Source organism: Lontra canadensis, unplaced genomic scaffold (assembly GCF_010015895.1).
Source record: "Lontra canadensis isolate GAN:19392208 unplaced genomic scaffold, GSC_riverotter_1.0 scaffold1, whole genome shotgun sequence".
Classification (NCBI taxonomy): Eukaryota; Metazoa; Chordata; class Mammalia; order Carnivora; family Mustelidae; genus Lontra; species Lontra canadensis.
Window position 1 is genome coordinate 115,155,744 of NW_022630995.1, and position 5,067 is coordinate 115,160,810.

Below are 5,067 nucleotides of genomic sequence, written 5' to 3' on the forward strand. Positions count from 1 at the left end.
AGTACTTGTAGAGATGAATACCGAGTGATGTATGGAATTGTTGAAACATTACATTGTACATCTGAAACTAATATGATGCTGTATATTAACTAACTGGAATTAAAATAAAAACTTAAAAAAAGAATAAATGGAATCATTCAAAATAAAGTAAATAAATAAAATAGGAATCTACTCATGTTCTTCTTTTATCCCCTTACCCTGTTTCATACACCTATTATCACCTGATATATTGTTTGCTTACTCTTTTTTATAAGATTTTGTTTATTTCAGAGAGAGAAAGAGAGAGAGAGCACAGGTAGGGGCAGAAGGAGAAGCAGATTCCCTAATGAGCAAGGAGCACAACACTGAGCTCGATCCCAGGGCCCTGGGATCATGACCTGAGCCAAAAGCAGACATTTAATTGACTGAGTCACCCAGACACCCTGTATGCTTACTTTTTTCATTTCTTGTTATTACATATGTACTGTGTATATATAACATATATGTGTTATCCACATTTTTCACACTTAATATTTTTTTAGTAACAAGTGACCAAAATCATAGATAAAAGAGCGATCCTACTTTGGGTAAAGTTTAGGCTAAAGATTTAAAATTTGATGAGGATATTGTAGGCCTTATCATATGATTTCTTTTATTTTATAAGCATGAAATCAATAACAATAGGTAATTGGTTCGGACCTTGCTGCTCCAGCCTCTGGGACACGTCCTGTCCTTCCAGCCTGCAACTAGCAATACAGAAAAAAAATTCCATATCATTTACTTATCTGTATACACCTTGAAGTGAGCAAAAAAATTAAAATAAATTATAACAGTGAGGGAAATCGTGCATATCCAGGCTGGTCAGTGTGGCAACCAGATCTATGTCAAGTTCTGGGAGGTAATCAGTGACGAATAGGCATTGACCCTATGGGAACCTACCGCGGTGACAGTGACCTGCAGCTGGACCACATCTCCTTGTACTACAATGAAGTTACAAGTCGCAAATATGTTCCTTGTGCTATCTTGGTGGATCTAGAACCCGGGACCATGGACTCTGTTCCCTCAGGGCCTCTTGGGCAGATATTCAGAACAGACAGCTTTGTTTTTGGTCAGTCTGAGGAAGGTAACAACTGAGCCAAGGGCCATTGTACAGAGAGGGCTGAGCTGGTTGACTCAGTCCTGGATGTGTTGAGGAAGGAGGCCGAGAGCTGTGACTGCAGGCCTTCCAGCTGACCCACTCCCTGCATGGGGGCACAGGATCTGGAATGGTCACCTTGCTCATAAGCAAGATCCAAGAAAAGTATTCCAACTGTGTCATGAACACCTTCAGTGTGGTACCCTCACCCAAAGCATCTGACACAGTGGTCACGCCCTATAATGCCATCCTCCCCATCCATCAGTTGGTAGAGAACACAGATGAGATCTACTGCTTTGACAATGAGGCCCTTTCTGACTTCTGCTTCTGTACTCTCAAGCTGACAGTGCCAACCTACAGGGACCTGAACCACCTTGTCTCAGCCACCATGAGTGATCTCAACACCTGCCTCTGCTTCCCTGATCAGCTCAGTGCTGACCTCCACAAGCTCGCCAACAGCATGTTGCCCTTTACATCTCCCCACTTCTTCATGCCTGGCTTTGCACCTCTGACCAGCCATGGAAGCCAGCAATATGTGCTGGCTTCCACACTGTGCCTGTGCACTGTTCACTGTGACTGAACTCACCCAGCAGGTCTTTGATGCCAAGAATATGATGGTTGCCTGTGACCCCCACCATGGCCATTAACCTCACTGTGGCTGCTGTCTTCCATGGATGTCCATGAAAGAGGTCGATGAGCAGTTGTTCAACATGCAAAATAAGAATAGAAACTACTTTGTGGAATGGATCCCCAATGATGTCAAGACTTTCTGCAATATTCTACCTTGTGGCCTCAAGATGGCAGTCACTTTCACTGGAAATAGCACAGGCATCCAGGAGCTCTTCAAGCACATCTCAGAGCAGTTCATGGCCATGTTCTGGCACAAGAACTTCCTCCATTGGTACACAGGTGAGGGCATGGACAAGATGGAGTTCACTGAAGCTAAGAGCAATTTGAACAACCTCATCTCTGAGTACCAGCAGTAAAAGGATGCCACCACAGAAGAAGAGGAGGATTTTGGTGAGGAAGCCAAAGAGGAGGCCTAAGGCAGAGCACAATCACCTTAGGCTTCTCTGTTCCCTCAGTCTTCTTCCTTAGCTGCCCCTGTCATCTCCCTCAGAATTGCATTTTCTGCCTCTGTCTCATTTTGTTTTGTTTGTTTTGTTTTTTTCCTTCTTTGGAGCAGAAGTGGGTTGGGGGGTCCTAGAACACAGTGCCTGGCACATAATAGGTGTTCAATAAATATTTATTGTTTGTTGAATATCTCCTCTCTTCTACTCTGGGAAACCTAGAGTTCTGCCATTCTGGGTAACCCCGAATTTCCTTTTAGTGTCCAGTTCTTCCATCTGTCCAGTTGATATTTCTCTTTGTTTTTAAGATAATTCTCCAAGAACTTGGGTCTCATCAGACCCCATTTAGAACCATGTGCTGAAAACCAGTAGATGACCACCATCCTAGATCCATGTGGTAGCCTAGGGAAAAGGAAACCAAGCTACCTCATAGTAGTAGAGGTACCTATAAAGAAGGGGGAAGTTTTCTATTCTAGAGAAGTTTTGGGGAGGGATATCTAGGCTACTGAATCCTAATTTCCAGGAAATCCCCTGCTCCTCTCTCAGCTTCAGGAGAGGTCTTGACAGTATTATCTCTATTTTTAGTCTTCTTCCAAGCTCTGTCCTTTGCTGTTTCTTTTGCTGGGATCTGTCCCATTCTGTTAAGCAGGATCATTCCCTTTCCTACTGTCACGTCCAGCGCGACAAATCGACCACGAACGTGAGGGTAAGAGGATGCTGAAAAGAAATTAAGAGACAAAGAGATGGGGGCAGGAGGAGCACCAAGGAGGATGTCCAGTAGTGCCGATTTTATTCAAGGCTGTGAGGCATTTTATAACTAACAGAAACAATCATAAGAAAAGTGTCTATTTTTAGCTAATTACTAAAGAGTTTGCAACAAGCACAGAAAATCCTTCAAGCTTTCCCATTATCTATTTCCTAGATATCAATAGCAGACCTTCTAGCACCAGACGTACTGACTTCAAGGCCACTCAAGACATAGTTTATGTAAGCACAGCATAGTCTTACAGTGGTGTAGTCTATAGCCTGTGCAAGGACAGCAAGGACCAGCCAAGAATTTCTGACCCCGGCCAAATCGTCTCTATCTGACTAGCGAACCTGTGGGATGTCACGTAGGCGAGTGCGCAACACATAGCACAGACCCTTTTCTCAGTGCTACTCGACTTTATCGACCTAAGCCTTTTGTACGGCTATTCAGTCTTTAAAGGAGGCACAAGTCAGGGTCTGGTTTGGTTCTCGTCTCAAGCCTTACCGTGGCCTCCCACATCCTACACAACCTCCCTCATATGTTGGATACCTTCTTTTTCCCCTGGTTGGAAAAGGGGACCAAGAAGGGAAAGAAGGACTAGCCTCCAGAAAGGCCCTCCCCAGCCCCACATTTTCTTAGCAAACACCCAGCTTTGCTATGTATATATGGAAAGGTGTGTATTGCCACCTAAATCTTCCAGAATTTTGGGTCATTCTTCCAGAGAGTGTACAAGGAGACCCTCCATCTTTGGCAACACCTCATTTCTTCCTTTAACTATTCCCTTCCCTTCCCGTGGCTTCATCCTTTCCTATGTTTCAAATTTCTATTTTGTGTTGAGCTTGCTTTTTTTCATATTGAAAAAATAACATTACTCTAAGAGCCGAAATAAATGACAACTGAAAAAAAATAACAGTAGGTAATTAATTGCACACTTTGTGTGCAAGGCATGGAGTGAAATGCTTTACATGCATAAACTCATACAACATAGCAATCCTAGAAAGTGGATCTTATTACTATATTTTATTGATTTAAAGATGTTCACTTTTTTTTTTTAAGATTTTATTTATTTATTTGACAGACAGAGATCACAAGTAGGCAGAGAGGCAGGCAGAGAGAGAGGAAGGGAAGCAGGCTCCCTGCTGAGCAGAGAGCCCGATGCGGGGCTCGATTCCAGGACCCTGAGATCATGACCTGAGCCGAAGGCAGAGGCTTTAACCCACTGAGCCACCCAGGCGCCCCAAGATGTTCACTTTTCACATTTCCCATTTTATTATCTGTATACTATCAAAATTGAAATCAGAATAATTATCAGTTCAAATATTTTAGAAAGTATGTGTGTTTAGAAAATACAAGGAAAGAAACTGAAAAGAATGTCTTTGTTTAAATAAGTAAACTTAATTATTATGTTTACCATGGTGTAACTTTTCATAAAAATCTCTAAGCTGTAAAAATAAACTTTCCAATAATATAGCTTCTATTTTTTTCAGACTTTTCAGGGAAAAATAGTGTCGTGATTCTCCAAAAAGAAAACCCATATTCCCCATCACCTGTATCCTGTACAATATGTGAAACATCATTTATCCAGTTCTGGTGTGAGACTCAGCCATGAGGAAGAAGGCTCGAACCATCAGATCATGAATCTTGAGTGTATTTTCCAAGGTGATAAGGTGAAAACCATGGACATAGACAAGAATAATTTTTAAGTAGGATGTCAAAATTAGACTTCAGAAATCCAAACTGGGCAAGGGTAAAAGGCAGGGAGTTTTGTCCAAACAGAAAATACAGTTAGAATCAAAGATTAAGTTCAGTGTGGAGAGGACCAAACTGGGCAATAGGACAGAGCAGAATCTGACAATATATATACCACAGCCCAAATTCAGAATTTAAATCTAACAAACAAACAAGCAAATAAACAAAACAGGAGAAAAGAGTCCTAATGGGAGGAGAGTTTAAATTTAAGTGTTGAAAACAAACAAATAATTTTTATATTTCTTTTTAGAGAAAGCGAGAGTGTGCACATGCAGTAGGGGAGGGGAGAGAGAGAGCAAGAATCTTAAGCAGGTTCCATGCTAAGCATGAGCCTGAAATAGGATTCCACCTCATGACCCTAAGCCTAAATCAAGAGTTGTATGCAT

At 41.9% G+C, this 5,067-nt stretch overlaps 1 pseudogene; it reads left to right on the forward strand.

Moving 5' to 3' along the window:
* Nucleotides 1-891: 891 nt before the first annotated feature.
* On the forward strand, nucleotides 892-2,160 carry LOC116876907 (annotated as a pseudogene).
* Nucleotides 2,161-5,067: the final 2,907 nt, after the last annotated feature.